This window comes from Dermochelys coriacea, chromosome 11 (assembly GCF_009764565.3).
Source record: "Dermochelys coriacea isolate rDerCor1 chromosome 11, rDerCor1.pri.v4, whole genome shotgun sequence".
NCBI classification, from domain to species: domain Eukaryota; kingdom Metazoa; phylum Chordata; order Testudines; family Dermochelyidae; genus Dermochelys; species Dermochelys coriacea.
The window spans coordinates 77,159,864-77,169,850 of NC_050078.2; the positions used below are offsets into that span (position 1 = coordinate 77,159,864).

The 9,987-nt window shown below is 52.4% G+C and overlaps 1 long non-coding RNA gene across 1 annotated transcript; it reads right to left on the bottom strand.

Annotated features, from left to right (window-relative positions):
- Nucleotides 1–1,716: 1,716 nt before the first annotated feature.
- On the bottom strand, nucleotides 1,717–8,861 carry LOC122458218. The gene is made up of 3 exons (XR_006278134.1): nucleotides 8,850–8,861; nucleotides 6,956–6,960; nucleotides 1,717–1,797 (listed from the first exon to the last, which is right to left on the bottom strand). It is a non-coding gene; the product is annotated as an uncharacterized LOC122458218 (long non-coding RNA).
- Nucleotides 8,862–9,987: the final 1,126 nt, after the last annotated feature.

Consider the following 9,987-nt stretch of genomic DNA (forward strand, 5'->3'; position numbering starts at 1 on the left):
GATTCGGGCCCCACGGACAGTTCCCAGTGTGGAGATTACACAGCCAGTGCCCCACACACCCAGCAGGATCCTCCCTCCTGCCCCTCCAACTTGGTCCCTGCCCAGGATTCCTGCCCAGCTCAGTCCCCTTCCCCTTCTTCCCTCCTCCCTGTCAAAACCCCCATCCAATACCATCCCGACTACGAGCTGGGAACATGTGATTCCTTGTCCCCCAGCCTCAGCTGCCCCTCCAGCCCCACAATTCCCCCACTGCCCACTAGTGACCAATCTCTGAACTTCTCCCTTCTCTTCTCCCCAGTCCTCAGCCTCAGCAATCCCTGCCCTCTGCTGTCCCCTCCAGCCTCACCAAGCCTTATCCATTGGCCCGGGGAGACCCCTGCCCATCCCATGTCTCTCTCCTCTCTCCTCCCTCCAGCTGCCGGGCGCCGTGTCTCGCTCACCACAATCCTCTCCACTACAGCCGCCTTGCAGCAGTGCGGCTCCAGTGTGTCCTGCCCTCTCTGCTGTGCAGCGAGACACGCGGGGTGGATGGCCTGCAGGAACGTGAGCTGCTGGGCCTCATCCTGCACCCACCAGGAGTGGGGTGAGGGGAGAGAGAGCCAGTTAGCCAGGGACCTCCTGCCCCAGCCGCACCAGTTCCTGGGCTCAGGCCTCCATGGAGGATAGTGGGGACCCACCCATTGTCCAAATCACCCACGACTCCTACACAAGCAGGGTCAGGAACTGGGACAGTGCCTGTGGGAGGAGGAGACCCCCGCTGGTGTGTGACAAATCTTGGGGGTCTCAAATCATAGAGGAGAAAAATCCTTGTTAGGGACAAGATCTTGTTCAGGGTTGGGGATGCTGGGAAAGGGCAGGACAATCTCGGTTCCAGCCCAGCTGGGGAATGTGCCTTTTCTCTGCCCTGGAGCTGCTCTTGGATGTCCTCAAGAGCAGCCTCCTCTGTGGCCACGTCCACCCATTCCTCCTCCTCCTCATCCTCTGAGCCCCTGGGGGCCCTGCACCAGGGAGAGAAGGGGACAGGGTGACGCCTGCTAACAGGGGCATGGTAGGGAGAGCAGGGTTAATGTCCTTCCTTCCCACCTCAGAGACCCAGGGCAGATTGGGCCCCACACCCCCCCTCTCAGAGATGGGCCTTCAGCCCCCGACAGCTTCAGGAGCCCACAGCAAAGATCCTGGCCCCCCGGTCTCTTGGGAGGTGCCTGTCCCCCACCCCCAGAGCATCAGGGACCAAAGTGGCAGCAGCTCCCGGTGCCCCTGCCCCCCAGCTCCCCTTGCCGCAGGGGCAGCTGTGTGACTGCTGCTGGTGTCAGTGGGGTTTGCGTGGCTCAGGCCAGACACCTGGGTTGGGGGACCCCCCCCATTAGCACTGGTAGAGCTCCTGGGCCCAGGGAGCTCACAGCCCCTTCCTCACCCCTCCTTGAGCCCGGCTCCTCACCGGGAACGTCCCAGGCACTGCTGCTGTCCCACGGGGAGCGGGCTGAGCTGCTGGTGCTGGGAGGGGGATCCTCCACCTCCTGCCCTGGGGAGGCTGCAAGGTCCTCGGTGCCTGGGCAGGGCAATGCCCCCTGCTGGGAATCAGGGCTGGGCTCCTGGGGCCGCTGCTGCCCACACAACAAGCCCCAGAACCACCCTGCCCAGCTCCGCTCCTGGGCTGGGTCCTGCCTGCCCAGCGGCCTCCTGGCCCAGCTCCACTGGGGCCTGCCAGCCGCCTGCGCCGGGAGCGGGTTCCTCCGCCAGAAGGCTGGGCACGTCCACCTCCTGGCCCAGCCAGGAGCTCCTTCCCCACCAGCGGGGCTGCTCTGCTCCTGGGGAAGATGGCAGCCGCTTCCCTCAGGCTCTGGGGCCACCTGCAAAGCCTCCTTCCTGAACACCCTTAGGAGCCTGGCCGTCCTGGACCCGAGCGGGGAGCAGGCATGAGTCTGGGGTCAAGGCAGCCTCTCACTAATGGGCCTTTTCAGTCCCACCCCATCCCTAACCCAGCCAGAGCAGCTCCGCCTCCCCCCACAGGGGTGCAGGGAGTGCAAGCTGCACACACTGGCAGGAGTTCATTGCATGATCTGCTCCCAACTTTCCCCCCGTCATCCCTGGTGCTGCAGTGCCGGGGAGCCTCCTCCTTTTAGAGCAGTGGGGTCAGTCACAAAGACCATCCATCACTTTGGAGAAGCAGCCCCCTCATGCAGTCCCAGCCCATACTCCCACCCAGGCGAGAGAAGGAACAGAACCCAGGAGTTGGGACTCCTCCTTGGAAACCGTTCCCCACATCAAGGTCACAATATCCCAAGTCTGAGGAAGCCCAGGGCCCCCTCGTTTCCCATTGATTTCCATTGTCAGCAGCTCACAAGGTCTGGCCCAGCTCAGAGACTGTCAGCCTGGGGAACAGTCTCCCATCAGGGAAGGGCTGGGAGCCCCATTGCTGGGACCTTTCCAAACACTCTGGAGATGGCTCTGGAGAAGGCCCTGCCCGGTCAGAGAGTGAGGGGATCCTGGGGGCTGTTTGCAAATGAAATCTCCTTTGAAATCTCATTCCCCCCTCTATTTCTGCCTCTCCCCAGACAGACAGGGGAAGCCACAGAGGAACCCTAATGCCACTCACTTGCTCTAGGTGATGGAGCGATGGATGGCGGCTGTTCAGGGTCGCCAGCTGTCCCTCGCCCTCCTTCTCACTCCCCAAGCCCAAGGCAGGCTGGAGAGGGTGGTGACCTGAGGAGTTACCTTGCCCAGCCAGCAGGCAAGGTGATGAGTCTGTCTTATTGCCAAGGGATGGAGAAACTCAGCCAGCAGCAGGGAGTGCAGAACACCGCGCTAGTGTGGGGGTGACAGTGCCTATCCTGCCATCCCGCCACTTTACACACCTGCAGGAAGCCTCCCACCCCCTTGGGCTGTAGGGTCTGGGACCCCAACCCTACTGATGGGAAACAGGCCTGAGGAGGGGAAGCTCCTGATTCAGAGTCACCCCATGTGTCAAAGCCAGGGAAGGGACCCAGGAATCCTTACTTCCAGGCCTCTTCACTGACCACTGCTGCACACTCCCTTCCACAGCCAGCAATTACAACCAGGCCCTCATGTCCGGTCCCCCTGCCTCTGAGAGGGAGTGTGCTCTGGTATAGTGACTGGACCAGGACATTGGGAGGCAGAACTCCTGGGTTCCATTGCTGGTTTTCCTACTGACCTGTGGGCCTTTGGGCCAGTTGCTCCCCCTCTCTATGGCTCTGTCCCCAGCGGTCAAATGGGGATTTAATACTTTCCCATTCATGTAAAGTGCAGGAAAAGCTGCTCTGTCAGCATTAAGCAGCATCTGACCATTAAAGGTCAGCGTGCACTGCCCAGGAGTGAAACCCTCTGGGGTTTCAGTTCTGCCCAGTCTATAGAGAGGAGTCAAGCCTGGAGTTTGGCTCAAGGAGACCAAGTCTCCAATTTTTTAAGGGCATTTTGAATTCTAATCCTGTGCTCCAAAGTGTTTGGTGTCATCTGCACATTTTATAAGCACACACTCCACTCCATTTTCCAAATCCTTAATGAAAAGATTGAATAGTACCGGACCCTGGACTGATCTCTGCCCGACCCACTAAGTACACCCTCTCAGTTGGACAGCCATACATGGAGAAGGAGCTTCCAACCAGTTGTGCACTTACATTATCCTAAGTGCATCTAGACCACATTTCCCTAGTCTGCTTGTGAGAAGGTCCTATGAGACTGTGTCAAAAGCCTTGTTAACATCAAGATCTATCACGTCTACTGTTCACCCACCTCCACTAGGCCAGTAACCCTGTCAAAGAAGGAAATTGGATTGGTTTCGAGCAATTTGTTCTTGACAAATCCATGCGCACTAGTCCTGATAAGCCAATTACCCTGCAGGTGCTTACAAACTGATTGTTTAATAATGTGTTCCAGCATCTTTCCAGGTATGGAAGTGAGGCTGGCTAGTCCGTAGGGGTCCTCTTTGTTCCCTTTTAACGATAGGTACTGGCTTGTTAATGGATGGGAAGATATTCTTTTTCTGGGATCTCAGAAGAGAATTGGTGCACAGCACCTGGTTTGTTAAGGCCACAAAAATGGAGGCAGAAACCTCTCTCTCCTCCTGGCAAAGGACCCCAGGTGACTAAAATAGTGGGACTCACACTCCTGAACAGGCTTTAAAAAAGACAACGATTCAAATTTGGCCCCAACCATTTCTTCTTGCCACAGACTAGCTATTTTTGAAAAGTTTAGAATTCCTTGGTGCTCAATACCCTGAAACACCCCTTTCTCCTTTGCAGAGGGCTTTGACGCCACTTATCTCACCCCAGCTCACCACTGCCCAGAGTTAGAGAATTGTCCCTGTTCCCATGGGACAGATGGGTCCTGAGGTACAGAGAAGGGAGGTGACCTACCCAAGGTCCCACAGAGCAAGGCAGTGGCAGAGCCAGAAAGAGAAGCCACCAGTTCTAACAGACAACTGCCCCCTCTCCCCTCTCCCCCAGAGGCAGGGATACAGCCTAGGAATCCAGATGGTGGGAACATTTTCAGGGAAGCTGTTTTTGGTCAGAAAATCGCATTCAGACTAAACCGTTTTTTTCTTGAAATCATAACAAGTTGGATGCAAATTCTCTGCAAAAATACTTGTTTGCCAAACAAAAGCATCTCCTGGTTGTCACAGTGTATTAAATTGTTTCATTGCACAGTAAAAGGAGACACTGTGATCTAGAAAAATAGATGAGTTGCTTCAGTCTGAGCTAAGTAGCTGCTGCTCTTAACAATTTCAAAATAATAAAATAGAATCTTTCAGCTGTCATATTATGTCATAATCTGATACGACTCAACATGATGGGACTCCTCATATTATGCAATGCTACTAGGGACACTCTCCAGTGGATCCCCATCCTCCACCCTCCGTGAGATAGGGAGGAGAGGATTGTTATCTCTACTTAACAGAGGGAGAAACGAAGGCTGAGAAAGGAGAAGTGGCTTGTCTTAGGTCACACAGCCAGTCAGTGGCAGAGTTGGGAATAGGACCCAGGAATCTTGATTTTCAAACTAGCCACCACATCTTGAATTTCATACCTTGAATGATCAGAATAAAGTGCTCCCAAATGAGCTCCACACCAACAAGAGCTCATAGTAATTATTCAGCAAGTATTTTAGAAGAACTGGAATGTTAGCGAGAATCATGAAGTGCTCAGAGACAATTAATGCAGAGACGAGTCAAAATTAGCCAAACATATAATTGGTTATGACTTATTTGCTTGGTTTTAACAGAGAACAACAAGGACCTGAGTCTTCTCCCTGTCAATAACCCCCTGCTCATCCAATCAGGGTAGAGACTGAGGGGCGGGAGGCTGAGCATTCTCACCAAAGAGCCCAAAGGATGGCCCAGGTCACCACTGGAGGGGTTCACTGGAGATGTAAATATTCCAGCCCCACCTTTTTGGGTGGGCATCCCAGAATGAGAGCTGCAGTGCACTCCCCCAAGCCCCCAGCTCCTGGTGGTGGGATGGGAGCAGGGAAAAGGAGAAAAAAAGCAAGAGAAGAAGAGAAAGGAGGGAGGGATGGAGGAAAAAGAAAACCAAAAAGGAGAAACCCCAATGTCCCCAGTGATTCTATGGAACAAAGTCTTAGGTAGGGAATAAAATTCTGCCACCTTAACCTAGTGTTCTCTGTGCCTAGAATTCAGCCAGCACCAGGTGGATCATGCTGAACAGGTTCCAGACCTCTCAGGGGCTCTTACCTTCTAAACAGGGACGTCCGTTTTCTAGTAAAATCAGTAAAAAGAAAGGAGAAAACTCGAGTGTCCTCCTCATGCTCACGTACGTGAACCCGAATTCTCTCGCAGTCCTCAAGGAGAGACCTCGAGAAGGAGACTTGCTGCAGCGAAGCTTAGCAAGGTGAGGTGAGGTCGCCACCTCCCCGCCACCTTTGACCAATAGGCTGAGGTCCTGCCAAAGGCCCTTGTGATGTCACTGCCACACCCACGCCTCCCCTGCCCCTGGCCAGCCCCTTTGGATGGTTGAGCTGCTCCCTGTGGATCACCCCACTCAATGACTGTTGATTCTGGGGAGCCATCAGGCCACATATTAAAACATCAGAGGCTGCTCCCCATGCTACACTCAGTTTTTCATCAATTAGTCGACTTTCGGGCCAGAAGGGACCATTAGAGCATTTAATCTGACCCCATATCACAGGCCTTCTGTATAGCACAGCAGCTAGGTTTTGACCAGTCACGTTCCAGAAAGGCATCTAGTCTTCATTAAAAGACATCAAGAGATGGAGAATCCATCACTCCCCTTGGTAGTTTGTAAATGTACAATCTCCCTGCCATTTCTTAACCTCACGGGCTGTTCTCATGCTCTGTCAACCCCACCCCTATGTTAGCACTCCAGACGCCTGAGGGAGCAGGGACCAGAGGCCATCCTGCACCTGGGACAGAGGTGGCGCTTGATGATCTACCTGCACATGGTGAACATGGTGCAGGACAGCACTCAGGTCATACGATTGCAGCTCCAGTTCCAGGGGCAGCTTCCGTTTGCTGGCAGGAGACTGTATGAGACCTTGCAGGTTGGGGGGTGGGATAGGCACTAACATGGGCATGGAAGTTTGGGGAATAGGGCAGAGGCCGGGGTTGGGCAAGGAGGGCAAGGACTTGGGAAGCAAGAGCAGAGGATCAAAGACTTTCTGAATGTGGGTCAGGATTATCCTTATGTCAGAGAGGGGGAAAGTGAGGCACCACGTGGGAGCAGGACCTGGCCGATTTGTCTCTAATAATCTGAATAATCGCTACAGCGAAAATATAAAAGCTATTAAGTGTCAGAAAAACATTAATCAGGGAATTTCAGGGCTGGTCAGAAAATGTGTAGCATATGGCATAAACCATTGTGTGCTCTGACACCGTACTGGTCTTGGAGACAGCAGTATGTCTCTTGGATAGAGGGGTTAGAGGATCTTTCCCTCAGACACACAACTGTCAATAGTTTGGAACAGAAACTCCATCTGTAATTTTGCTCACTGATCCTGCCACAAACTCCACCCTCCAACCATTGTGAACCAGGACCAGGAACACCATTCCACAGTCATGTTTACATGCACCTGCGTACCTGCAGACACTGCAGCTGGCACATGCACTGGTGCTGGCGCTGGCGCTGTGACGTGAGCTGGATGAACCACCCTGCTGGCCCACATATCCAGCATTCTCTCCCTGAGCAATCGGTCCTGCACCCTGCTCCTCCTCTGTTCATCCAGGAGCCCCTGGAGCAGTCTCTTTTCATGGACCGTGTCCCTCTCCTCCTTGGCAATTTTGAATCTGGCTGAGGCAGGGTAGGCTGAAGTCGTGTTTTGGGGATATTTACCAATACTGGCTCTGACTTTGTTTGTGGCGGGGGAGCCCTTAATATTTTAGAAATATTGGAGAACCTAGTAATTTTCCAGGCAAGTGGTGGGATCCCATCGAAGTATGCAGAGGAGCTATTCAGGGAAATGGTGCGTGAACAGCATCAACCCTCCTTCCGAGTGAGCCTGCCAACAGAAAAGCCAGGATGATTCAGGGCAAAAGAATGCCTGCTGCAGGAAGCATCATCTAAAGTCACCTTCCAAGGAGTTAAGGACAAGCCAGGGTAAAAAAGGATTCAAAATTCACATTGTTACTGCTAGCTGGGGTAATAATTTTCTGCCCAAAATATGCACCTGCAGCATTAGATCAGCGTACCCAATATAACAAAAGTCTCTACTTGTAAAAATAGGCCCTCAGGCCAGCTAGGCTTGTTAGCCGTTAACAATATGGAAAGCTGTAACTTCAAGGTTTTTTGCCCTCTGTTTGGCCTTGTGATGGGGAATATAAACCTCACACTGGGCAAGAAGGGTTTAAGGAGCTGCTCTGGTTTCAGCCAACCCCACCCCAACACCACCTGCAGGGGATGCACAGACTGGGGGAGGATTTCAAAGGGAGCAGAACAGCTCACTTGTGGGCAGACCAGGCAAGAGGACGACCTCTACCTTGCAGGTCCTGAGGGAAGGCAGGATCTCTCCCACTGCAACTGCCTGAAGGTCCCTCCCTGAGGGAAGAGACGACCTGCTTCTGTTATACCCAGAGATGGAGGCATTTCCCCCTCACACCTACTAACCAGTTGTTGGGTGTTGATTCCCTGGCTTTTGTTTATGGACTAACCCAGAAGCTTGGAACTGGCCTGGCTGGAGGGCCAAATCATGAGAGTAGGCAGCTGCCACCCCAGGAGGGAGAGAGCTGATTTGGAAAGTTAGCCCTTTCAGTGCACCAAATGTAAATATGGCTGGTTGGGGCTGTCCCCTATCGATCCTTATTGATTAGTCAAGTCATGGTCACTGGCCCCAGGGCAACTGTTACCATCCAGTCTAGTGATGTGTTCATCTTTCTTCACCACAATGAGGCCCACAATAGAGTCACCCCTAGTTGGGTCCAAAACTTTGTGTTAGAAAAGGATCTACAATTTTTTTAAATCTCCAAGGATGATTTACTCCTGGCTCCCTGAGACCTCCCTGTCTGTCCCCCAACAGGAAGTTCCCCCTGTGAACCTAATTGTGTCCCCACAAGTCACAGTCGGGTGCTAAAGGAGAAACTGAACCTGCTCTCTGCTTTGGATTCAGTGAACCGTCCTAGCCCCAGGCCGGTTCCCCTGCTGGGCTGGGTTAGTTAGTTAGCAGATTGACCCCTGCCCATTCGAGGGCCTTGGGTTCTCAATAACCCAGAACTTTAAACAGGTAATGATGTGTCTAATGTCAAGTGCCTGCTTTGCTTGTAGTCAGCATGCTCACATGGACTGAGCATGCTCGGTAACACTGCTGAAGACCAGCTGGCCTCATTCTGCACCGTCCCCCTGTCCCGTCCCCCTGTTGGCAGGCACGGGTCATCTCTGGTTATCTGTAAGCCAGGGAGAGTCTCCAACTCACCTCTCACGTTCTTCCCTCCATGGGAAGGTGCAGTGGGAGAAAGATAATGTGTTCCCCTGGCCGCGGCAGCGTGGGATTCCTGGCGTTGCAGCATGCGCTCCAGGAACCCTCAAGCCTCCCGTATCAGCTCTGCGGCAGAGCTGTTATGACTCAGGGAAATCCCCTACTAGATTTGGGGTAGATCTGATGCCGCCTCAAGAAACACGTGCTAAGCCTTTAGAAATAAGTCATGCATGTACTCCTCATTCAGCTCAGTATGCGTGTGTGTGGCCTAGGTCACTACTTCACAAAATGCAAAAATTAATATACACATCTTCAGGATTAAGCAGTTATTCTGTTTTCAGATTCTGCTTGGGTGTGCAACTTTTTGACAGGTTTTGCCATTTTGGCTTAATAGTGGTTTCACCTTTACTGATGGGTCTGGGATAAAATACCCTATGTAGGTGTCTTACATAGTTGATAAAGCCTCTGGTTACAAGACCCTCCTTTCCTTAAAGAGGTTAAAGGTCATTATAATACGGATCCTTTGGCCGTTAAAATCAGAAAGCAGGTTGATTGGCTAAGCAAGGAGCAGCGGAAGGAGATGGGTGGATGTGTACTCGGGTTACAGTAAAACACATCCCTAACCTTACCCCAGTAGCCCCCTTGAAGAGAGAGGTTCAGGATGTCATTCCAGACTTAAAGGAACTGCAAAGGCAAGTTCAAGTTTTAAGTCAGACCATCCAACATCTGCATAAATTAGTTTCCCCAGGAGCTCTAGTAGGAGGTTGGATTAGGAATAATCCTCTCCTTAAGGATTCACTTTACAAATCCTTTGAGGGAAATCTTGACATAATTGATGGGATTTTAATGTACACATAATTGATGGGATTTTAATGTACATTAAACACCAATGTTTAATAACATTCCTGTGTGAGTGGTTGCAATCCTCGAGCTTTCCCAGGGAGCGTAGAATACTCTCCGGGACCTTCCCTTCGATGAGTCAAACCTCTTTATTGAGAAAACCGATGACTCTCTTCATTTTGTTAAAGACTCAAGCTCGACCTGTAAACCACGACCACCTCCTCTACTTCCTGCTTTCTTCTACTGATG